The following is a 24,817-nucleotide window of genomic DNA, read 5'->3' as shown; positions in this document are numbered from 1 at the left end:
AGCTGTGGTCCGGGCTCGGGACCGGCTGCCATCTTAGTCGAGGGACGCAAGAGTCGCCGCCGCCCCGAGTCCCGGTAAAAACCCGTGGGCGGACTGGAGGCAGTTCTGGGGAGAGGGAGGGTCCTGGATAAGCGTGTCCGAGGAGAACGAGGGATGGAGGAGTGCGGCGCGTCAGTCGGGACCCCAGAGCCGCGGCTGCTTCCTCTTCCCTCAGAGCCGGTGCCCGTGGGGGGCGCGGGGAGCTCGGGCTAGTGGCAGGGGCCCGGCGGGGGTCGGGGTGGGTCGGCTGGACGCACCCAGCGGCCACTCTTGGGCTCAGGCGTCCGGAGCCCCTAGCCTTACGGGCGACAACTTATGAGAGGATTGGGCCGCAGTGGGCGCCCGCAGGGTCTGGCCCCGAGCCCCTCAGCCCCGCCCGGGGGCCACTCTGCCGCGGCCCGGCCTACGCGCGGGGCCGGGCGGCAGCGGCAGGCGCGGGCGACGTGGCCCTGCGAGGGGCGGTGGCCGGGCCCACCTGCCACTCGCTGCCCTTCCCGAGACTTTTTGGAGCCCCCACTCGCGAGAGGGGCCCAGTACAGCGGCTGCCTTTTTTTCTCTTTTCCACTCTCCTCCTCCCTCCATTGTCCCCCAGCATGGTGGTCCCGGCCCCGGCGTCCTCCTCCGCGCCCGCCGTCGGCGCGGAGTTTTGCAGTCGTGGAGCTGTCAGTGTCCTTCCTCCTGAGAGTGCCCTTTTCTTTAGTGGAGAGAAGAAAAAAGTAGCCGTGATGAGGACATGACTTAGGGGTGACTAAGTGGGGAACTCAAGTTTTCAGACTTAGCTCCGGGCCGCGACTCAAAGAGAGATAAACACACGGTTTTTTTGCCCCAGGTAGACGTTGGGCCCCAAGTTAGCCGATGTAACCAGGTGAATTTGCAAACTACCCGAAATCCACGGTTCCCAGCAACAACTCAGCTTGTTGTCTTGGTTATATTCATATCTTAATCTTGTTAGATTTTCTGCCATTATTCTACAGCTTCATTATACTTTTTTGGGAGTGAGGGGTGGGGAAGGACGAGTGGGATTTTTCTTTGAAAATTAACGAGGCACTTGAGCCAGACACCTATCATTGTACTTAGTTGGGGTCTCGCATGTATTCCTAACATAATTAGGTCTTAAGGAAGTACTAAAGGCAGTGTATTTCCACCCTGAAAATGGGCTAAGGATTTCTCAGCCGAAGTAAAGTTCTCATGGCAGCTCTGTTGAGAGGCTTCACTGTGTATTCATAGGTTTACTCAAGGTACGATTACTTCATTTTTAAGATTTAGAAATGAAGGTGGAAACTCACCTGCTTTTTTAAACAGTGAATGTAAATTTTTTGGGGTGTGAGTCCAAAAGGAATTCCTTCATCTTCAGCATATGAGTCAAGTCAGCAAGGATATGATATGAAATAAACAAGTGCAGAATACTTCTTCAGTGTATTCTAGAATAAATCATTTCTACATTAGTTAAAGAACTATCTTTACACCTATTGGAAGAGACAAACCACTAGCCCCCAAATTTGACCATTAGAATAATTAGGGGAGCTTTTGAAAAGTAGAAATTTCAGGGCCTCATTCCCTGAGATTGATTTAATACCTTTGGGTTAAAACTTGCCTCAGGCAATTCTGATGGTCTTGGGAACCATTGAGACAAACAATACTTTGGATAAACCAAAAAGCTTTGAGACCGTAGAGGAGGTAACCAGTTGTGTCCCGGTTGACCTGAGAAGGAGGAAGGATCTGCTTCTGCACCTAAGTTGGGTGTTAGGTGAAGAGTAGGATGGGGATTGTGATGGGGAAAGGGAAGGAGGGCAGAAAGAGGAAACACCTTAATACTGTGCGTAAATGGGAGAGGATTGTGGAAGAAAAAGAGAGCAGGGAGTGGGATGGGGAAGGAGAGCACTGTGGATGTGAGGCCAGAAAGGTAAAAGGCTACTATATGAAAAGTTCTAAGTATAATGCAAAAAAACTTGTTTTATGTTGTTAGCAATAGATACACATTTTTGAACAGGGAAGTGATATGAGTAGATGTTTGCTTTAGAAAGATTGCTTTGGTGACAAGAGTGAAAAAGGATGGAAGAGTGGCTGTTGCAGAGGTCTAAGTGAGAAGTGAAAGGCTTGACCTTGTAGAGAGGCTGTGGGGATGATCAAGGGATTGGATTTAGTTCTTTACTAGTGCAGTATTGTTGCCCTGTTTTTGTATGAGGATTTCTTTAGGGCTCGTCTGGGTAAAAGGTTCCTTTTCTGTCAAAAGAACCCATTAACAAATCAGAATAATATTGATAGGTTATGTATGTTAATGGTATCAGAATGTATTGTTCTTAAGCATCCTTGATCAGGTGCAATTTGTAGAATTTGGAGATTAGACTGAAATTTATGACTATCAGTACTATTGATTTAAGCTTGTTGGAAATGTTTTTCTCCCACCCTCAGAAACCTGGTTGTAGAATTTTAGAGTTGGAAGAGATTGTAGAGATTATCTACAGTCTGCAGTGGCAGATATATTTTGTTTTATGGGCCAACTTTCATTTGAAGTAGCTACCAGAGCCCTGTGTTGAGAAGGATTTTGATCATATGCATTCTCTGGGAAAGTGAGTTATGATTGATTAGTGATTCCTCCTGTGGACACTAGTTATCTAATGGGTAGTATATGTGCCAGGTATATGCTATTCTTAGACTAGTCCAACCTGTTAGTTTTCTGTTTGTTTAAAAAAAAAACTGGGACTTCCTGGTGGCACAGTGGTTAAGAATCCGTCTGCCAATGCAGGGGACATGGCTCCAAGCCCTGGTCCGGGAAGATCCCACATGCCGAGGAGCAACTAAGTCCGTGTGCCACAACTACTGAGCCTGCACTCTAGAGCCCACAAGCCACAACTACTGAGCCCGTGTCACAACTACTGAAGCCCACACGCCTAGAGCTCATGCTCTGCCACAAGAGAAGCCACCATAAAGAGAAGGCCGTGCACCACAACGAAGAGTAGCCCCCACTCGCTGCAACTAGAGAAAGCCCGCATGCAGCGACGAAGACCCAATGCAGCCAAAAATAAATAAATTAAAAAAAAAAAAAAACTAGTTAAGAATCAGAGCTAGAAGTAGAACCAAGTTTTGTAACTCGTAGCCTCTTCTCCAGTGTATCAAGATGAATGTGTGCTACTAAAGAGCTTTTGGTATTAGACCAAAAGAAAAAAAGTATTTCTAGCCTGAGCCTCTTCACTGTTTAGTTAAGAGTTTAACAAGGAACTTTGGCCTAGAAGTGAGTTTTGTTGTATTCATTCTGGCTTAAGAAATTTGTGTTGGGACTTCCCTGGTGGCACAGTGGTTAAGAATCCGCCTGCCAGTGCAGGGGACACGGGTTCGAGCCCTGGTCCGGGAAGATCCCACATGCTGTGGAGCAGCTAAGCCCGTGTACCACAACTACTGAGCCGGCGCTCTAGAGCCTGTGAGCCACAACTGCTGAGCCCGCGTGCCACAACTACTGAAACCCACGCACATAGAGCCTGTGCTCCGCAACAAGAGAAGCCACCTTAATGAGAAGCCCGCGCACTGCAATGAAGAGTAGCCCCTACTCACCGCAACTAGAGGAAGGCCGTGCACAGCAACAAAGATCCAACGCAACCAAAAATAAATAAATAAATTTATTAAAAAAAAAAGAAATTTGTGTTAGTACTCATAGCAAATAGTGTTCCCCCCCCCCCCCCCCCCCCCCCCGGCTTCCTTTCTTGTTCCTCACTCTTCTCTCTGTCTTGGGTTTTGGGGATTGGTTTCCTTTATATGAATTAAGGCAAAAGTGTATAAAGGTTTTCTTCCCCCCCTCCTGTATTTATAGCGCCTGGTCAAATTCTGAGCTCATAATAAGCACTCAGTAAAGGCATGTTGATTTTGTGGCTGTAAATGATACTGGCTTTGAGTCAATATAAATTAGCAAGGGGGCGGGTTGCAGAATTGAATTGCAGCATTCTCTGGTTGAGAAGTCAACCCTCAGCTAAAAATGTTGGGTTGGAAACTAGCCTCACAACTAGAAGTAGTTAACCAGAAGCTGTTCCTTGCCTCTGTCCTCTTTCAGTCTAGCAGTGTACTGTCCTTGGAGAACTACTGCCAACTCAGCTCTTTACTTCTTTTCAGAACTGGCTATACTCTGATCCTTGGAGTACTTTTTCTTTTCTTATCCCTAGGAGCTTCCAAGTTGCAAGGATAGTCCTTACTGTGACCCCAATAGGTAGAGTATGTGTTTATATGGCCATCCTCGTTTTGCCATGTAGCCGTATGCAGGTGGGGGTCACCCCTTACAGAATGTGAGTCATTTTCTCCCCGACTCACCTTCTTACCCTGCCTGCTCCATCAAAAATTATCTGTCCCATGAAACTTTTTAAAGGGCATTGTGCTGTCAGATTCCTGAGGTCATTGCTGATCTGATGTGTTTAACCATAGGAATAATGTGTTAATGGACCCTCCTTCCTCTCTCAGGTAACATGCATTTAACAGTGGCCTTCTGGAGACAGCGCCTTAACCCAAAGAAGTGACTTCAAACAGTGAAAACTTCAGGTATGGTGGCGTGCCTGTGAGAGAGGTTGGGGGGCAAGAATGTTGCTGAGGGTGAGCCCTGGTCGTATTAACAGCTGTGAGGAGGTATGGGGAGACACCAGTGTTCATGCTGGCTAAATCATTTGGTTGAAGAAATAGTTTCTACTTGGACCTGAAACCCAAAGCTGCCTTTAGAAGGATTAGCCATATTGTACAATGTGAGCCACATTGTACTGTTAATTTGAGTCCTGAGGACTGACTTTTCTGTTTTTCTAGCTTCCCTAGACATACATAAACTTTTCCCACTTGTGCTATTTTATAAACATTTATCTCTGTATACTTGTCCAGACATGTGCATGTATATGGTTAAAAAGTGTAGGAATTAAAAAGAAGACAATATGGTTCAGTGGAAAAAGAATAGAGGACTTGGAAAGAAAAGGTCTGGGTTTTGATTTGATTTTGCCACTGACAAACTGATAGTTGGCAAATTACTTAATATTGACAGGACTCAGTTTATATATCTGTAAAATAGATGTGTTGATTCCTACCTGCCTCCCTGGCATTATTGTGAGGATCAAATATTGGGTTGGCCAAAAAGTTCTTTCGTTCTTTTTCTGTAAGATGTTATGGAAAAACCCAAACAAACTTTTGGCCAACCCAATAAAATAATACATATTAAATCTTTAGAAAAAAATGAATTCACAGCTTAAGGCATTATGTAGATCTACAAGGTGGGAGGAGTTGGCAATAATATTTAAAAGGAAAGCAGGACAAGACAGATGCACTTTAAAAGATCAGGAGAGGAAAAAAAAGATCAGGAGAGAGAAAAGGAAGACTACTGGTTAAGAATAAAAGTAGAGCATAGGAAAAGTCAAGCAGTAAGAGAATAGGGGGTGAATGAAGTAGAGCACATGAATTGGTTGGTGAGAAAGCTGAATAGGAAGAGAGGATCCCTTTCATTTGCCTAACCCTAACCTTGCAACTGTTGTCGTTACCACCTTTCTTCATATGTGTCTTATCCATACTGGGCTTCTTGTCTCCACTGTAAACGTCATAATAATAAAATGTTTATTATTCATTCAACTGTGTGACCCTTTGTGTTTAGTGTATATTTTTGTTAACAAATTGCCTTATAAATGCCAAGAGACCAAGGCTGTGACTTGCTTATTATGGTATCCCACGTCACTGCTATAATCAAATATGTGCTTAATCTGTTTTTTTTTAATAATTATGGAGAGAAAAGAAGGAGATAGGCTGTTTTGTGACAGATACTAGGGAAGGGAAGTGGTAAGAGGAAAAGTAGATAAATAAGAGATAGTAAGAAAAATTCTCAGGATAATGAAAGGAAAGACATGAAAATGAGAAAAATATGTAGAACAAGGGAAAAAGATGGTGTTATCTGCAGTTAATGGAACAAGGCAAATTTCATATCTTTAATACCTCACAAAAAGTTATGTACTGGGAAAGATCATTCTGCATACCAAATATCTTTAAAATATTTCTAAAAGTATCCACTTCATCCTGAGCTCACAGAGTAGTTCTTTGTGGAAAGAAAACTGGGCCAATATTCAGGAGACATGGGTTCTGGCCTTGGTATTGCTTGTTACTTAAATTCTGTGATCTTGAGCAATTCGCTTAAATCTCTCTGGACTGCATTACTTGTCTATTGAAAGCATGAACACAATGCTCTCTCCTAGCTCATTGATTATTCTCTGTGCTTCATATGCCAGCTCACTAATTTTTCAGGGCTTTGTTGATACAATATAGGACTGGTCTCAGGAATATCTTAAAATAGGACTTCATAAAACCCAGTGCTTTATAAATGAGAAGCCATTTTATTTAAGTTCTATTTTATTTATTTATTTATTATTATTATTTTTTTGGCTATGCTGCATGGCTTGCGAAATCTTAGTTCCCCAACCAGGGATTGAACCATGCCTCCTGCAGTGGAAGTGTGGAGTTCTAACCACTGGACTGCCAGGGAATTCCCTTAAGTTCTACTTTAAACATTGGTAGAGAGACTTACAGGAAATCTAAGTATAGGAATGTTAAGTTTATAATACTCAGTAAGCATTTATTGAGCCCCTGTTATGCTAGGTCCCAGGGGGTACTCTGCCTCAAGGATTTTGTTTTTGTCAGGAAAACAAACTTGTTCACCGGTAATTATTGTAAACAGCAAGATAATAAATGCTATAATAAGGATTTTGTTGCACTGCAATTTAAGATACTTGGATATCTTGGTTCCTTTAATATAATTGAATATATGCTAACTGCTGCTTTGTGCTAGGCATTGCAGGGACTCATGGAAAAAGCAGTCCCTGCCTTCAAGAAACTTGCAGTTTTTTTCACATCTGCAGACTGTATACCCAAATATATATAACCTTCTACTCCAGGAGAGAGAAGCAGTTTTGTACTGAATCACTTTGTATTTTTTTTTATTTTTTTATTTTTTTGCGGTACGTGGGCCTCTCACTGTTGTGGCCTCTCCTGTTGCGGAGCACAGGCTCCAGACGCGCAGGCCCAGCGGCCATGGCTCATGGGCCCAGCCGCTCCGTGGCATGTGGGATCTTCCCGGGCCGGGACACGAACCCGTGTCCCCTGCATCGGCAGGTGGACTCCAACCACTGCACCACCAGGGAAGCCCCTAAAATTTAGTCTTTGATTCTTCGTTCCAGAGAGTCCGTTCAGTTGGTCACAGAGGAAAGTATGGTAGGGAATCATATTGTAGGGGTTAACAGTATGTACTGGAGTTAGATTGTCTGATTTTGAATTCTGGCTCTACCGTGTCCTGGCAGTATGACCTTGGCCAAGTTGCTTAACTTCTGTTTTGTTTGTTTAATTTATTTATTTTATTTATTAAGTTTTTGGCTGTGTTGGGTCTTTGCTGCTGTGCATGGGCTTTCTCTATAGTTGTGGCAAGCGGGGGCTACTCTTCATTGCGGTGTGTGGGCTTCTCATTGTGGTGTCTTCTCTTGTTGCGGAGCACGGGCTCTAGGCCCGCGGGCTCAGTAGTTGTGGCTCGCAGGCTCTAGAGTGCAGGCTCAGTAGTTGTGGTGCTCGGGCCTAGTTGCTCTGCGGCATGTGGGATCTTCCCGGACCAGGGCTTGAACCTGTGTCCCCCACATTGGTAAGCAGATTCTTAACCACTTTGCAACCAGGGAAGCCCTGCTTAACTTCTTTGTGCCTTAGTTTCCTCATCTGTAAATTGAGAATAATAGTAACATGTATCCATAGGGTTGTTGTGTGGACTAAATGAGATAATGTATTTTTGCTTGAACAATAGTTGGCTCAAAATAAGCAGGAAATGTTAATTGCCAGTATTACTGTTGTTGTCATTATCACATTATCATCATCACCAAGCTTGTCCTTCTTAAAATTATCTTCTCAATTTATTAATTCATTCAGTAAATTTATCTAGGGTGAGCACTGTAAAGTCAAATGCCTACAAGGGCTAGATGAACATTTTAAACAGTAATGATAGATCAGATTGGGACTTAAGTGATTTAGGGAATTCATGTCACTCCAGTGAGGCAGCTGTTATACAGCTTTGGCCCACTTTATTTTTTTTAATTGAGATGAAATTCATCATTTAAAAATATATAATTCAGTGTTGGCTCACTATTGATCTGGCAGGGGGCTGAGGGGGGGTGGCGTGTAGACAGAGTGTGGCCTGAACATCTTAACTTTTTTCTGAACAGAAGCTAGAATTCCAGATTTTGAGAGAAAGTTTTATTTTTAAATGTTGGCAACTTAATGAATTCATAAAAAACTCTGTGAGCCAAGCAAATCACCACTGTGGGCAGGATTTGTCTTGTGGGTTGCCATTCTGCAGCCTCTGATCTGGGGCTCAATTTTTTGCAGCATAACCCACGTTCCCTGCCCTCTGGGAAGAAAGTCCTTACCCACATAGGGATTTTTAAAGTTCAAGCGGTACCTTAGAGAAGTCTAGGGCTGAATGAGGAGTATATAGAATAATTAAGGCAAAGAGGAGGAGAGAAGTTATTTAAAACTGCGATTCAGACTGGGCAAAATGGCAGGAATGGACTTGAGATGGTGGAAGTACAGTGAATTTAGATTAATCTGAAGAGGGTTTGTGTGGTCCGTGTAAGAAGAGAAAGTTTGGAAAAATTAAGAGACAAGTGTAGGGGCAGAAAAAATTTCTCTTCTTCCCTTCTAGGTTCTTTGACTGGTCTAATCATTGATATAAGACAGATTAACAGGAGAAAAACAAATTTCCTAAATATGGTATGGGAGCCCCATAAAAGTATGAGACCCAAAGGGCAGCCACCTAATAGAGGCTTATATGAACATCCTGACCTAAGGGAAGGGGTAGGGGTCTGGGGATACAAAAGGAAGAGGAGAGGAGATGTTTGGAAAATAAGGTTGCCTTGATATGCAGGTAAGTTTCTTAGGTAAAAAGATATCTCTGGCAATAGTTCTCTTCTTGATGCAGGCCTCCTTTCCAGTGTAAATTTAGGCAGTTGAGGGGGAGGTAAAGAGCTTTTACTGAATCTGCTGAGTTTTGATTGTTTTTAGCTCAAAATAATCCTTATGCCAAAGTAGCATATTTTGGGGTGAAAAATTCTGCTCCCCTTCACCAGCCTTTTTATTTTGGGATAACCTTAAGTCTTGTTGACTGACAGGATGAAATGGTATTTTATGAAGATTTATTCGGTAATATTGAGGTCTACAGTATTTAACTAGGGTTGGTAGGGTCTGGAGGTAGGGAGAGCAGGCTAGGGAGGTGGTAGTGAGAATGGAAAGTGACAGACAGAAGCTTGTATTTAGGTCACTCTGTGACAGTAGGACCCTGCAGTAAAGAGGGCAGATTTTGAAAGCTTTTCCCATATTCATTCTTCTGTAAAAAACTGGGATATGTGAGGGTAATACTAAAGAGGCTATCCCTGTTTTTTTTTTTTTTTGGCTGCGTTGGGTCTTCGTTGCTGCGCGCAGGCTTTCTCTAGTTGCGGCGAGTGGGGACCGCTCTTTGTTGCAGTGCACGGGCTTCTCGTTGCGGTGGCTTTTCTTGTGGAGCACAGACTCTAAGCCTGTGGGCTTCAGTAGTTGTGGCTCACGGGCTCTAGAGCACAGGCTCAGTAGTTGTGGCGCATGGGCTTAGTTGCTCCGCGCCATGTGGGATCTTCCTGGACCAGGGCTTGAACCCGTGTCTCCTGCATTGGCAGGCGGATTCTTAACGACTGCACCACCAGGGAAGTCCTATCCCTCTTTTTTCATGTTGTGGATCTTCATTACTCAGCCCCAGCACCCTCTTTAATGATGGATCACGTACATAGTCTTACGATTTCCCAGCTTCATAAGAATAGAAAAGGAAGAAGCAAAGTAGTTCAACTGCTTATTACATTTCTAGTTTCACATTTTTGGTCAGCTCAGTTAATCTCTGAGGAGTTTATGTAGACTTCAGTTTTGGGAGTTTTTTTTGTTTTTTTTTTTAGACTTCAGTTTAAACATGGAATTTTTGTGTTTAACAAGGTTTGGAAACACTAACAAAAGATTTTTTCATGGAAAAGATGTAGAATTTTGTTGCAGAAACTTGACAAAGTAATTAATTTATGATTTAGAATGTTTAAAAAAACTGATAAATGTAGAAAGGTGGAATGTGTTTATTTTGTATAATCAGAGAAAGTGATTTTTAGGATTTAATTTTCACCAGGCCTTTTGTTCTGTTTATACTTTCTCATGAAAATTTTCTTGACATACACAGGAAGGTTAATTCCTTATTCTTGACTAAAATGCAAAATGTAGTTATTGTAAGTAGTCTTCTTTTTTTTTTTTCTTTTTTTTTTTTTTGCGGTACACGGGCCTCTCACTGTGCGGCCTCTCCTGTTGTGGAGCGCAGGCTCAGCGGCCATGGCTCACGGGCCCAGCCGCTCCGCGGCATGTGGGATCCTCCCTGACCGGGGCACAAACCCGTGTCCCCTGCATTGGCAGGTGGACTCTCAACCGCTGCGCCACCAGGGAAGCCCTGTAAGTAATCTTTTTAGAAAGTAATTTGAATAGTGTGTTAGATATAGCCTGAGCATTCAGAATATTTGAGATAGTAACATTTCCCTCATTGATGAATAAGAATACTGAACTGGGCCTATGAAAAGTAGACAAAGTTGCCACCATCATAGATATGCAGCAACAGCATCAAATTGAGCTAAATTTAAGTCTCATTTAATGGAAAAGGGATTTGTTTTTTGTTCCTTGAACTTTTGAAGCATGGTCTAACCTAGATTTTGGAGTTCATTTGTTCTGAAAATTAAAAGGGATTTTTAGGTGGCTCATTTAATTATAGGTCTTCTGTGGAAGGAAAAGAACGTGGAAGAGGGATTAGCTGCATTTATTTCTGTGGAACGCTAGTAGTCAAAGGGAAATCCTAGATTATCTTTTTTTTCCCTTGAATTTCTGGAAGGAAAGAATTACTATAGGTCTTAATTAAAAACTGTATTATGTATGTATTGAAATGTGCAGAACCTAGGTACTGCTGCTTTTCCTTGTCCAGAATATTGCTGACATTGATCTGCAGTCATCTATTCTCCCTTTGTCTTTATTTCATCTTGTTGGGGTTTTAGGAGAGTATGGAGATGTAGCACATACGTTCAGTCGGCCCTGTTTGATTTTACTATGTAAATTGATGTTTTCATTTCTAAGGGGCAAAGAAAATGATGAACTTATCTGTCCTGATTATCTTTTGTTTGCTATTGTGGTAAAATATACATAACAAAATTTACAGTTTTAACCATTCTTAAGCGTTCAGTTCAGTGACATTAAATCTATTCACATTGCTGTACACCTATTACCATGCATCTCCAGAATTTCATCATTCCAAACTGAAACTCTGTACCTATTATTAAGCAATAACGCCATTCCCCTCCTCTAGTCCCTGGTTACCACTATGCTAATTTTTGTCTCTGTAGAATTTGACTATTCTAGGTACCTCATGTAAGTAGAATCATACGATGTTTGTCCTTTGTGGCTGGCTTATTTAACTTACCACAGTGTCTTCAAAGTTCATGTTGTAGCATGTTCCAGAATTTCATTCCTTTTAAAAAGCTGAGGGCTTCCCTGGTGGCGCAGTGGTTGAGAGTCCGCCTGCTGATGCAGGGGACACGGGTTCGTGCCCCGGTCCGGGAAGATCCCACATGCCGCGGAGCGGCTAGGCCCGTGAGCCATGGCCGCTGAGCCTGTGTGTCCAGAGCCTGTGCTCCGCAACGGGAGAGGCCACAACAGTGAGAGGCCCGTGTACCGCAAAAAAAAAAAAAAAAAAAAAAAAGCTGAATATTCCATTTTATGTGTATATCACATTTTGTTTATCAGTTCATCTATTGATGGACTATTGGGTTACCTTTTGGCTATTGTGAATAATGATGCTGTAAATGTGGCTGTATAAATATCTGTTTGAGTCTCTCCTTTCGGTTCTTTTAGGTATATTCCCAGACGTGGAATCAGTGGATCAAGTAGGAATTCCAGGTTTTTTTGGTTGTTTTTAAATTTATTTTTTTATTGAAGTATAATTGTTTTACAGTGTTGTTAATTTCTGCTGTATAAGCAGAGTGACTCAATTATGCACATATATACATTCTTTTTTTTTTTTTTTTTGCGGTACGCGGGCCTCTCACTGTTGTGGCCTCTTCCGCTGCGGAGCACAGGCTCCGGACACGCAGACTCAGCGGCCATAGCTCACAGGCCCAGCCGCTCCGCAGCATGTGGGATCCTCCCGGACCAGGGCACGAACCCGCGTCCCCTGCATCGACAGGTGGACTCTCAACCACTGTGCCACCAGGGAAGCCCTATACATTCTTTTTTATATTGTTTTCCATTATGGTTTATCTCAGGATATTGAATGTAGTTCACTGTGCTATACAGTAGGACCTTGTTGTCACTAATTCCATGTTAATTTTTTTAGGATCCACCACCATTTTTTCTGCAGCAGCTATACCATTTTACATTCCCACCAGCAGTTCACAAGAGTTCCAATTTTCTACACCCATGCCAACATTTCATTTGTTTTCTTTTCTTCAAAGAATAGTCATCCTGATGGGAGAAGTGGTATCTCGTTGTGGTTTTTATTTGCATTTCTCCAGTGCTTAGTGATATTGAGTGTCTTTTCATGTGCTATTTGTATATCGTTTTTGGAGAAATGTCTGTTCAATTCCTTTGCCCATTTTTTAATTGGGTTGTTTGGTTTTTTGGTGTCTTAATTATCTTGTAGGCTGCAGCCTACCTCTTCTGGGTCTTGTGCTAGTCGTCCTCTTTTCCTGTGTTGACAAAGCAGCTAGAACCATTCTCTAATATATAGTCCCTCAGTAAATGAATGTTTGATAAAATGTTAAAAGTAGTGCTTTCTGGAAAGCTGAAGGTTGGTTGGGGCACGACCTTCATTACATTTTTCTCTAGTTTTGGAATTCTCTATTCTCTTTTAACCATTTACTTGGTGGGGTAAACATTTATAAAGGATAGGGAAAGAAGTCTCTGTGTCATCCAAGTTTTATTTTATTTCTATTTATTTAAAAAAAATATATATATTTATTTATTTATGGCTGCATTGGGTCTTCGTTGCTGCAGGCGGGCTTTTTCTCTAGTTGTGGCGAGCAGGGGCTACTGTTCGTTGCGGTGTGTGGGCTTCTCATTGCAGTGGGTTCTCGTTGCGGAGCACGGGCTCTAGGCATGTGGGCTTCAGTAGTTGTGGCTCGCGGGCTCTAGAGTGCAGGCTCAGTAGTTGTGGCGCACGGGCTTAGTTGCTCCGCGCCATGTGGGATCTTCCTGGACCAGGGCTCAAACCAGTGTCCCCTGCACTGGCAGGTGGATTCTTAACCACTGCACCACCAGGGAAGCCCCCCAAATTTTATTTTGGAGAAGGAAAATATGGGATCTTATTAAAAGAAATTTGGCTCTTAGAGGACTTGCTCTTCCTGTTTGCCTAAGGAAATATGAATCAGGCTGAGGTATCCAGACAAAGGTTTAATTTTTTGTAATTCTGAAGGGAAAAAGTCTGTTTTAATTATTTCAGTGATTACTTGATTTTGTGTGATGATTTGGAATTTCTTATTTTGAGACTGTGCTCTTTGGTAGGGTTCTTTTTGTTTTTGTTGAAGAGGGGTTTGGGAGTGGTCCTAAACTCAATATATATTTTAATAATTTTGAAAAGGACCAAACTGAATAAGTTCAAGTACAACAATGACATAAGTATTTTTTTTCATTTGTTTCCCTGTTTTTCTCTTTTTTGGCTGATTTATGGAACTCTGGTTTTAAATCATGAAATTAACGTTGATCAAGGCTAGAGATCTCGGTTTTTGGCTGCGTCTTCTGTTCTGACCTTGGACAATCCATTTTGATTGGGTTGTTTATCTTATTATCAAGCTGTAAGAGTTCTTTGTGAATTCTGGATGTAAGTCCTTTATCAGATATGCATTACATTTAACAAATATATTCTCCCAGCCTTTGGCTTGTCTTTTCATTTTCTTAATAGTGTCTTTTGAAGAGTAGAAGTTCCTAATTTTAATGAGGCTTAATTTCTCAGTTTTTTCTTTTATGGATGGTACTCTTGGTGTCACAGCTAAGAAATCTTTGCTTAATTGGGCAATCCATTTAACTTTCCTGGATTTCCATATGTTTATCTGTGAGAACAAATATGTGTGTGGTATTTTGCCTTCTTTGAAATGATATATATTTTTCTAAAATAAATTTATTTATTTATTTATTTAGGCTGTGTTGAGTCTTCGTTGCTGTGCGCAGGCTTTCTCTAGTTGTGGTGAGCAGGGGCTACTCTTCATTGCGGTGCGCAGGCTTCTCATGGCGGTGGCTTCTCTTGTTGCGGAGCACGGGCTCTAGGCGCGCGGGCTTCTGTGGTTGCAGCATGTGGTCTCAGTAGTTGTGGCTCGCAGGCTCTGGAGTGCAGGCTCAGTAGTTGTGGCACATGGGCTTAGTTGCTCCGTGGCACGTGGGATCTTCCTGGACCAGGGCTCTAACCCGTGTCCCCTGCATTGACAGGCGGATTCTTAACCACTGCGCCACCAGGGAAGCCCTGAAATGATATTTTTAATCAGTTCCTTTGGGACTCAAAGTAGAGGAGGTAGTCTTGGAATAGAATACTAAGGTGAAAATCTGCTGACCCAAATTGGAGTGTAGAATTGGCTCTGCTTTCATAATCCTATTTGTTTCCTAATGGATAAGTGGTAATTTGTTTCTGTTCCCTCCCCCCAGTATTTAGGGCTCTTGGAAGTAAATGATTCTCTCTCTAATTTTTTTTCTGGGGTTTTAATACAATGTTTATAACAATGCTTTTTTAGTTCTTTTAATATAAATGCATGAATTTGTTTATAAAGTATACATAGACATTACTCATTAATTCATTAGTATTGACATCTAGTTTACTTGATAGTTCTTAAATAATGTGTAAAAATGATCTGAGAAAGGTTTGCTGGAAGGATGGGGATGGTGGCTATCCAGGGTCTTATTTTGAGGAGAATTCATGTGTTTTAAGAGATAGAAATAAGAGTTTCTTGGAAGCCAGGAAATTCAACTTTATATTTAATTAGGTTGTATAATTTCACACAAGCATTGGTTGCAAAAGAGAGCAACGGTTAATAGTAGTACAACAGTAGTTATATTTATTGTGGTATGTCAAATCCTTTAAACTCTAGCAGTAAGTAGTCAAAGCCAGGACACAGCTTGTAATAGTAGTTAATATCATAATGTTTGTCAGAAAGCTGTTTGGGAGAACTGGGAGAAAATTGCCTTCTGCAATACTGGGTACAAAGTTCAGACCTGCAAATGAATGCTAAAGGTTCCGATTCTGGTGCCAGTTTTCTTAAACTCTTATACTATTGAACCTTGAAAGTTGTACCTTCCTTTATTTCTCTTTGAATAAGATAATTGTATTTTTATGTATATGCTTTAGAATCAATGCTGGATTCCCATTTGGCTGGAAAATGGGAAAGAACTGTCAGTGATCAGAGATCATTACGTGATGTTCAGAGCCAAGGTGTCACTGTTGTGGGGGATACGGGGTGGTCCACATCCTACTTCCCTATTAAGGTAACTTTCTCCAGTAAATAGGAAAGGAGCTTTTCCCCATCATGAGTGGGTTGGAGTTCATTTTCTCTCCTTTTCTTGAGGAATTAAGTTATGGAAATGAGTATTTACTTTCTGCCCTAACGCAAAGAACTCTCATCCCCTCTGACAATACTTAGTCAACACGTACACCAAGGTTAGCTTCTTTGTTATCATTAGTGGAGAATGGGATCTAAACATTGCTCCTTAGTCTCTGCTGCTGTGGCCCCAGTGAACAGAATTAGTTTTCAACCCAGCTGGGTAGTGTGGCTACTGGTTGCATACACAGGAACCATTACCAACTCCCATGTTTCCACTTCCAACTGGATTGAGCCTGGGGTCCATCCTTAATAAATATGTATTTATTTATTTGGCTCCTCCGGGTCTTAGTTGTGGCACTCGGGATCCTCGTTGCTGCGTGCGGGATCTTCTTTGCAACAGTGGGATCTAGTTCCCTGACCAGGGATCGAACCCTGGCCCCCTACATTGGGAGCACAGTCTTAACTACTGGACCACCAGGGAAGTCCCTGGAGTCCATTCTTCGTAGTAGTGGCTGGTGAATGAAGACAGATTTTTCAAAATGGGTCCTTTGATACATAACTCTTTTGAGTAGGGGTTTGGAAACTTGACTGAGTGGCCCTATCCATGGGAGACTACTCAGTATTTACAGTTACCATGTATGCTTCTGTATTTTAGTAAGGCTGAGAGTTTGACTTCATTTGGTTTTAGTTCTCTGAATACCACTGTGTACTTCAGCTCTTTGAACTCTGTACTTTCTGCTTCAACAAGCAAGTTTTCTCCTTACTGGTTTTGTGTGTTTTCTGAAATGTCTTTTTGGTGGCTTCTTTTTTCTATTTGGTTGCATTGGGTCTTCATTGCTGCGCGCGGGCTTTCTCTGGTTGTGGCGAGCGTGAGCTTGTGCACGGGCTTCAGTAGTTGCAGCACGTGGGCTCAGTAGTGGCTCGTGGGCTCTAGAGTGCAGGCCTCAGTAGTTGTAGCGCACGGGCTTAGTTGCTCCGGCATGTGGAATCTTCCGGGTCCAGGGATCAAACCGTTTTCCCTGCATTGGCAGGCGGATTCTTAACCACTGTGCCACCAGGGAAGTCCCTGGTGGCTTCTTTTAAGAAATTATAGGCCTATATGAAATTATTATTTATTTATTTTTGTGGTACTCGGGCCTCTCACTGTTGTGGCCTCTCCCATTGCAGAGCACAGGCTCCAGACGTGCAGGCTCAGCAGCCATGGCTCACGGGCCCAGCCGCTCCGCGGCATGTGGGATCCTCCCGGACCGGGGCATGAACCCGTGTCCCCTGCATTGGCGGGCGGACTCTCAACCACTGCGCCACCAGGGAAGCCCTATATGAAATTATTGAAGGGTTTTCTAGGTCACAGTAGATGTGGCCTATAAAATAACTGATTATGTTGGATATGTTATTCCTGAAAAGAAACCAGGCAAATTTCATAATATCCTGGTTATTTAATAATTTATCTATAAATAGGATATTTTAAAATAAGACTAGAAATGTAGTTTGTCTCTTTGTTGCTTATGGAGCAAGATGTTACTAAAATAATCTTGTGAAATGTCCACATTTTTTTTTCCACTGCCTTTCAGGAAGATGTTAAGGTTAGAGGGTTTTTAAAAAAAATATATTTATTTGTTTATTTATTTTTGTCTGTGTCGTCTTAGTTGTGGCACACAGGATCTTTGCTGAGGCATGCGGGATCTTTCATTGTGGCAGGTGGGCTTCTCTCTAGTTGTGGTGTGCGGGTTTTCTTTTCTCTAGTTGTGGTGTGCAGGCTCCAGGGCGCGTAGACTCTGTAGTTGTGGTGCGCGGGTTCCAGATCGTGTGGGCTGTATAGTTTGTGGCACATGAGTTCTAGTTGAGGTGTTCGAGCTCAGTCGTTGTGGCACGCGGACTTAGTTGCCCCGCGGCATGTGGGATCTTAGATCCCTGACCAGGGATCAAACCCACGTCCCCTGCATTTTAAGACGGATTCTTTTCTTTTCAGATTTTAAAATAATTTTAATTAATTAATTTATTTTTATTTTTGGCTGCCTTGGGTCTTTGTTGCTGCACGCAGGCTTTTTCTCTAGTTGCGGCGAGTGGGGGCTGCTCTTCGTTGCAGTTCACGGGTTTCTCATTGGGTGGCTTGTTGCAGAGCATGGGCTCTAGGTGCGCGAACTTCAGTAGTTGTGGCGCTCGGGCTCAGTAGTTGTGGCTCACAGGCTCTAGAGTGCAGGCTCAGTAGTTGTGGTGCATGGGCTTAGTTGCTCTGTGGCATGTGGGATCTTCCCGGAGCAGGGCTTGAACCCATGTCCCCTGCACTGGCAGGCGGATTCTTAACCACTGCACCACCAGGGAAGTCCCTAAGGCGGATTCTTTACTACTGGACCACCAGGGAAGTCCCAAGGTTAGTTTTTATTGCTGGCAATGTAGACATTCTGTCACATTTTTCTAGTGTGATAGTAAACATTACTCAAAATAAATGATATAAAAGTGTTAAGAACTGGCCCTATTTTAAGTTTCTTTGTAACTGACAGACTAATAAGTAATAGATTATTTTAATATTGTGCTAGATTTTAGATTCAAACTGATATCTTCATTGGTTCAAGTCAGTGGTTTACTAGGTGAAGATATAGGCTCTGCATCACTGTATTTGATTGTGAAGGGACTTCCCTGGTGGTGCAGTGGTTAAAAATCCGCCTGCTAATGCAAGGAACCACGGGTTCAAGCCCTGGTCTGGGAAGATCCCACATGCCGCGGAGTAACTAAGCTCTTGCGCCACAGCTACTGAGCCTGCACTCTAGAGCCTGCGAGCCACAACTACTGAAGCCCGCACGCCTAGAGCCCATGCTCCGCAACAAGAGAAACCACTGCAATGAGAAGCCTGCACACCGCAACAAAGAGTAGCCCTCGCTCGCCACAACTAGAGAAAGCCCACGCGCAGCAACGAAGACCCAACGCAGCTAAATAAATAAATGAATTTATATTAAAAAAAAGATAGGTTAATCTAGCTGTGAGATGTAGAGGTAGAAGAGAGATACTAGAAAGGAAGAATGTGTCCTCGAGAGATCTCTGCAAGATACGTAGGAGATCTAATGTTAATTTTTTTTTCCTTTTTGTTGTAGAAACTATTTTAAGAGCACTTTTTGTCATTCACATTGGGAATATGCTTTTTATAGACAGGTTTGTTGAGATGTAACCTACACATAATAAAATTCATTCTTTTTAGGTATACACGTCTTTGAATTTTGATAAACACTTGGAATCTTTACTTGTGCTCTTTTGTAGTCATTCCTTAGGAAGCATTGATGTGTTTTCTGTCCCAATAGTTTTGCCTTTTCCAGAATGTCACGTAAATAGAATCATAGAGTATGTTAGTTTCCTAGGACTGCTGTAACAAATTACCACAAACTGGGCAGTTTAAAACAACACAACTTTATTTTTTCAAGTTTTAGGAGTCTAAAAGGCCAAAATAAGGCATCACTGGAGTTGGAACCTCTCAGAGGGAGAATCTGTTCAATGCTTCTGATGGTTGCTGGCATTCCTTGTCTTGTGTGTACATCTCTCCAGTCTGTGTTTCCATCTTTACCCTGATCCCGTATAACTTCATCTTAACTTGATTACATTTGCAAAGATCCTATAAGACCAAGTAAAGTCAAATTCGGGGTTCCAGGTGGACATAAATTTTGGGGGAGACGGTATTCAACCCAGTACCCAGAATATGTAGCCTTTAAAATTTTTAATGTTTTAAAAATTCATCATACAGTAAGATTGGCTTTTTTTGGGTGTACAGTTGTGTGAATTTTAATACATTTATTGATTCTAGTAACTAATACCACAATCAGGATACAGAACAACTTCATCACACCAAAAACCTCCCGTGTTCTGTATTTTTGTAGTCATATCCACCCTCAGTTAACCTCTGGCAGCCACAAATTTTTTTTTTTTTTTTTGCGGTACACTGGCCTCTCACTGTTGTGGCCTCTCCCGTTGCGGAGCACAGGCTCCGGACGCGCAGGCTCAGCAGCCATGGCTCACGGGCCCAGCCGCTTCGCGGCATGTGGGATCTTTCCGGACTGGGGCACAAACCCGTGTCCCCTGTATCGGCAGGCGGACTCTCAACCACTGCGCCACCAGGGAATCCCTGGCAGCCACAAATTTGTTCTTCATTCCTTTAGTTTTGTCTTTTGGAGACTGTCACGTAAATGGAATAGTACATATGTAAACTTTTTGAGACTGGGTTTCAATCAGTATGATTCCTTTGAGATTCCTCCAAGTTGTTGCATTTTTTAAAAAACATTTATTGCTGAGTAGTATTCCAGTGTATGAATGTACCGCAGTTTATCGATTTACCTATTGAGGGAGATTTAGTTGTTTCACATATCTTGTAATTGTGAATAGAGCTGCTGTAAACATTCTTGTACAGATTTTATATGGACATATGTTTTTATTTCTGTAGGCAAGGTTTCTCAGTCTTGGCACTATGACATGTTGGTTTGGATAATTCTTCGTTGTGGAGGGCCATCCTTCACACTGTAGGACGTTTAACAACATCCCTGGCTTCTGCCCACTAGATAACAATAGCACCCGCCCCCACCATTGTTAAAAAAAAAAAAAAAAGTCCCAGAGGACAAAACAGCCTCTGATTGAGAACCCCTACTCTAAGGTAAATACCTAGGAATGGGATTGTTGGGTCATGTGGTAAATGTGTTGAATTTTATAAAAAATGGGCAAAACGTTGTCCAAATTGGATGTACCATTTTGCGTTTCAACCAGCAGTACATGAGGATGCTTTGCATCCTTGCCAGCCCTTGATATTGTCAGTATTTTCTTGTTTGTTACTCTAATAGGAGCGTCGTGGTATCTCATTGTGATAGGGTACTCTTTATTTTATTTTTTTTAATCAGTTCTTTATTTTGAAAAAAATCGACAGAAAAGTTGGAAAAAAATAGTATAGTGAATACCTGTAAACACCTTGGTTATATTGACCTCTTGCCACATTTACTTTTTCTCTAGATGTACTTTTAATTTTGCTGAACCATGAGAAAGTCATTTGCAACCATCATGATACTTCACCCCTGAACACCTTTACGTTACTTCTCCCAAGAAAAAGGATATTTTCCTGTAGGACCACGATAGTATGTGTTAGTATTTCTAAGAAAATTAACAATTCCATAATGTCATCTAATATATTCAGATTTTCCCAGTTATCACCGAAAGTCTTTGGTGTTTTTGTCCCTACATATAGGATCCAGTCAAGGTTCACACATTTAGTTGTTTTGTCTTTTTAGTGTCTTGATCTAGAACAGTCCTTTTGCCTCTTTAGTTTTTCTTCTTTTTTTTTTGCCACGCAGTGCAGCTTGCAGGATTTTAGTTCCCCAACCAGAGATTGAACCCGGGCCCTGGCAGTGAAAGTGCCGCTTCCTGACCACTGGACTGCCAGGGAATTCCCTTGCCTTTTTAGTTTTTCAGTGTTAATTTTTTAAGAGTTTAGGCCAGGTAACTGGTAGAGTGTCATGTATTTTGGATATAATTATTTTCTCATTATTAGATTCAGGTCAGACATTTTGGGGGCAATAATACTAGCCTACGTGATATCGTATACTCTTTTTTTTCATTATATTGGGTGGCACATCAATGGTGGAATGTCACTCTAACGATGTCGGTAAGTTTATTTACTTGGTTAATGTGATACTATAAGATCTCCATAATAATCGTATACTTTTCACTTTGTAATTAGTAAGTAATATGTGGTGTAATACTGTGAGGCCATATAAATATCCTGTTTTCTAATACCCTTTCATCCATTGGTTTTACTATTGTATTAGTTATCTATTGGTACATAACAAATTATCCCAAAATTTAGCTGCTTAAAATAACAAACTTTTTATCTTACATGGTTTCTGTGGGACAGAAATTCAAAAGTGGCTTAGCTGGATGGGTCTGACCCTGGATCTCTTGAGGTCACAGTCAAGATGTTGGCTGAGGCTGCAGTTATCTGAAGACTACTAGGGCTGGAGAATTAGCCTCTAAGGTGTCTTTCTCATGTGGCTGGCAGGTTGGTGCTGGCTCTTGGCAGGAGGCCTCAGTTCCTTGCCACATAGCTTGTTTCCCTGAGAACAAGTAACCCAAAAGAGCAAGTGGCATTGCATTTTTTTAAAAAAACTGTGGTAGAGTACACACGATAATAAATTTACCATAGTAATCATTTTTAAGTGTATATGTTTCAGTGGTATTAAGTACATTCATATCATTGTGCAGTCATCACCACCATCCACCCCCAGATCTCTTTTCATCTTGCAAAATTGAAACTGTACCCAATCAACAGTAACTCCCCATTTCCTCCTCCTGTGAGTCCAGTTAACCACCGTTCATTCTGCTTTCTGTCTCTGATTTTGACTACTCTTGGTACCTCATATGAGCAGAATCATCTTTTTGTGGCTGGCTATTTCACTTAACAAAGTGTGTCCTTAAGGTTCATCCACATAGTAGCACATGTCAGAATTTCCTTCCTTTTTGAGCCTGAATAATAATCCATTGTATGTATTTACCACATTTTGCTTATCCATTCATCTGTTAATGGACACTTGGATTGCTTTCACATTTTAGGCATAATGAATAATGCAGCTGCTATGTACAAATACCTCTTCAAGACCTTGCTTTCCATTTTTGGGGGGTATATACCAAGAAGTGAAATTGCTGGATCATATGGTAATTCCGTTTAAAAATTTTTTAGGAAATGCTATACTGTTTCCCACAGCAGCTTACTGTTTTACATTCCTACCAGTATGCACAAGGGTTCTAGTTTCTCCACATTCTTGACAACATTTTGTTATTTTCTGGGGGTTTTTTTGGTAATAACCATCCTAATGGGTGTGAGGTGGTATCTCATTGTGGTTTTGATTTGTGGCATGGTGGTGTTAAGTATCTTTTCATGTACTTAATGGCCATTCTTCTTTGGAGAAATGTCTATTAAAATCTTTTGTCCATTTTTGAATTGACTTGGTTTTTTTGTTGTTGAGTGAGGAGTTCTCTGTATATTCTGGATATTAATCCCTTAGATGAATGATTTGAAAATAATTTCTTCCATTTTGTAGGTTGCCTTTTCACTCTTTTGATAGTGCCCTTTGGACATGTTTTAAATTTTCATGAAGTCCAGTTTGTCTATTTTTGTTGTTGTTGTTTACCTGTGCCTTTGGTGTCATATAAAAATCGTTACCAAATCCAGTATTGTGAAGCTTTTGCTCTATTTCTAAAAGTTTATAGTTTTAGGTCTTTCTTGCATCCAAGTCTTTGACCCTTTTTTTTAAAAAAAATATTATTTATTATTTATTTGGTTGTACCAGGTCTTAGTTGTGGCAGGTGGGCTCCTTAGTTGTGGCAGGTGGCCTCCTTAGTTGCAGCAGGTGGGCTCCTTAGTTGCAGCAGGCAGGCTCCTTAGTTGTGACTCACCAACTCTTTAGTTGTGGCACGTGGGCTTCTTAGTTGCAGCAGGTGGGCTCTTTTTTTCGGTTTTTGTAAGTGGTGGTAGGTAACAGTCTAACATTGTTTTGCAAGTGGATATCCAGTTTTCGCAGAATTGTTTGTTGAAAAGACTGTCCTTTCCCCATTGAAAGGTCTTGGCACCATGTCAAAAATCATTTTGCCAGGGAATGGTGTGGGAGAGGGGGGTTGGGGGGAAGAATCATTTTGCTATATATGTAAGAATTTATTTCTGAGCTCTCTATTCCAATAGATTAAGTCTATATGTCTGTATTTATGCCACACTGTTTTGATTATTGTAGCTTTGTACTAAGTTTTGAAATCAGAAATGTGAGTTCTCCAACTTCGTTGTTCCTTTTCAAGGTTCTTTTTGCTATTTAGGGTCCCTTGAGATTCCATATGAATTTTAGGATGGATTTTCTATTTCTGAAGGAAACATCATTAAGATTTTGATGGGATTGCATTGAATCTGTAGATTGCTTTGGGTAGTATTGACATCTTAACAATATTTAGACTTCCAGTACATAAACACAGGATGTCTTTCCATTTATTTGTGTGTCTGTTAATTTCTTTCAGCAGTGTTTTGTAGTTTTCAGGTTACAAGTCTTTTACCTCATTGGCTAAGTTAATTCCTGAGTGTCTTATTATTTTTGATGCTGTTAGTAAATGAAATTGTTAATTTCCTATTCAGATTGATAGTGTATAGAAATGCAATTCATTCGTGTTGATTTTTTATATCTTACTACTTGCTGAAATTCATTTATTAGTATTAATAGTTTTTGCGTGTGGAATCTTTAGGGTTTTTTACATGTAAGATATCATCATCAAACAGAATTTTTTACTCCCTTTCCAAGGTGTATACTTTTTCTTCTTCTTGCCTAATTGCTCTGGCTTGGACTTCCAGTACTGTATTGAATAGAAGTGTTGAGAGTGGCCATCCTTGCCCTTGTTCTTGATCTTAGAGGAGAAGCTTTCATTCTTTCACTGTTGGGTATGATGTCAGCTGTGGGTTTTTCATATATGGGCTTTATTATGTTGAGGTGGGTCCCTTCTATTCCTAATTTTTTTTTTTTTTTTTTTTTTTGTCATGAAAGGGTGTTGAATTTTGTTAGGTACTTTTCCTCCCATCAGTTGAGACAATCATGTGTTTTTTTTCCCTTCATTCTGTTAATGTGCATTACATCAGTTGATTTTCATATGTTTAACCATCCTTGCATCCCAGGAATAAGTCCCATGTGGTCATGGCATATAATCCTTTTAATATGCTGAGAAATGTCTGTTTCTCCCTTTATTTATTTATTGAAAAAAATTTTTTTTAACTTGGCCACACTGTGCAGCTTGCGGGGTCTTAGTTCCCCAACCAGGGTTTAAACACGCACCCTCAGCAGTGAAAGTGTGGAGTCCTAACCGCTGGACCATCAGGGAATTCCCTCTCCCTTTAAATATGTGTTTTTGCTTCATATATTTGGATGGTCTGTTATTAGGTACATAAATGTTTATAATTATTGTTATATTCTTGCTGTATTGGATCTTTTTAATAAATTATGCCCTTTGTCTCTTATAACCTTTTTTGATTTAAAGTCCATTTTATGGACTTTAAAGTGACATTAGTATAGTCACTTCTCCCTTTTGGGTACTGTTTACATAGAGTATCTTTTTCCATCCTTTCACTTTCAACCTGTTGGTGTCTTTGGATCTAATGTAAGTCTCTTGTAGACAGCATATAATTAGATCAT

General features: G+C 41.3%; 1 protein-coding gene across 3 annotated transcripts in view; it reads left to right on the top strand.

Annotated features, from left to right (window-relative positions):
• ITCH (itchy E3 ubiquitin protein ligase) overlaps positions 1 to 24,817 on the top strand; it is a 112,406-nt gene continuing 87,589 nt past the window's right edge. The window contains exons 1-3 of one of the 3 annotated variants that reach the window (XM_029220109.1): positions 5 to 74; positions 4,483 to 4,560; positions 11,968 to 12,012. The gene's annotated coding sequence lies outside the window, so the exon portion shown is untranslated. Of the gene's footprint in view, positions 75 to 4,482; positions 4,561 to 11,967; positions 12,022 to 24,817 lie in introns of all 3 variants that reach the window. The other 2 variants (XM_029220108.1, XM_029220110.1) reach the window with 2 other exon arrangements.

This window comes from Monodon monoceros, unplaced genomic scaffold, assembly GCF_005190385.1.
Source record: "Monodon monoceros isolate NGI ecotype Baffin Bay Population unplaced genomic scaffold, NGI_Narwhal_1 Super_Scaffold_13, whole genome shotgun sequence".
In the NCBI taxonomy this organism is placed as follows: domain Eukaryota; kingdom Metazoa; phylum Chordata; class Mammalia; order Artiodactyla; family Monodontidae; genus Monodon; species Monodon monoceros.
This window is presented reverse-complemented; position numbering and strand designations above follow the sequence as displayed.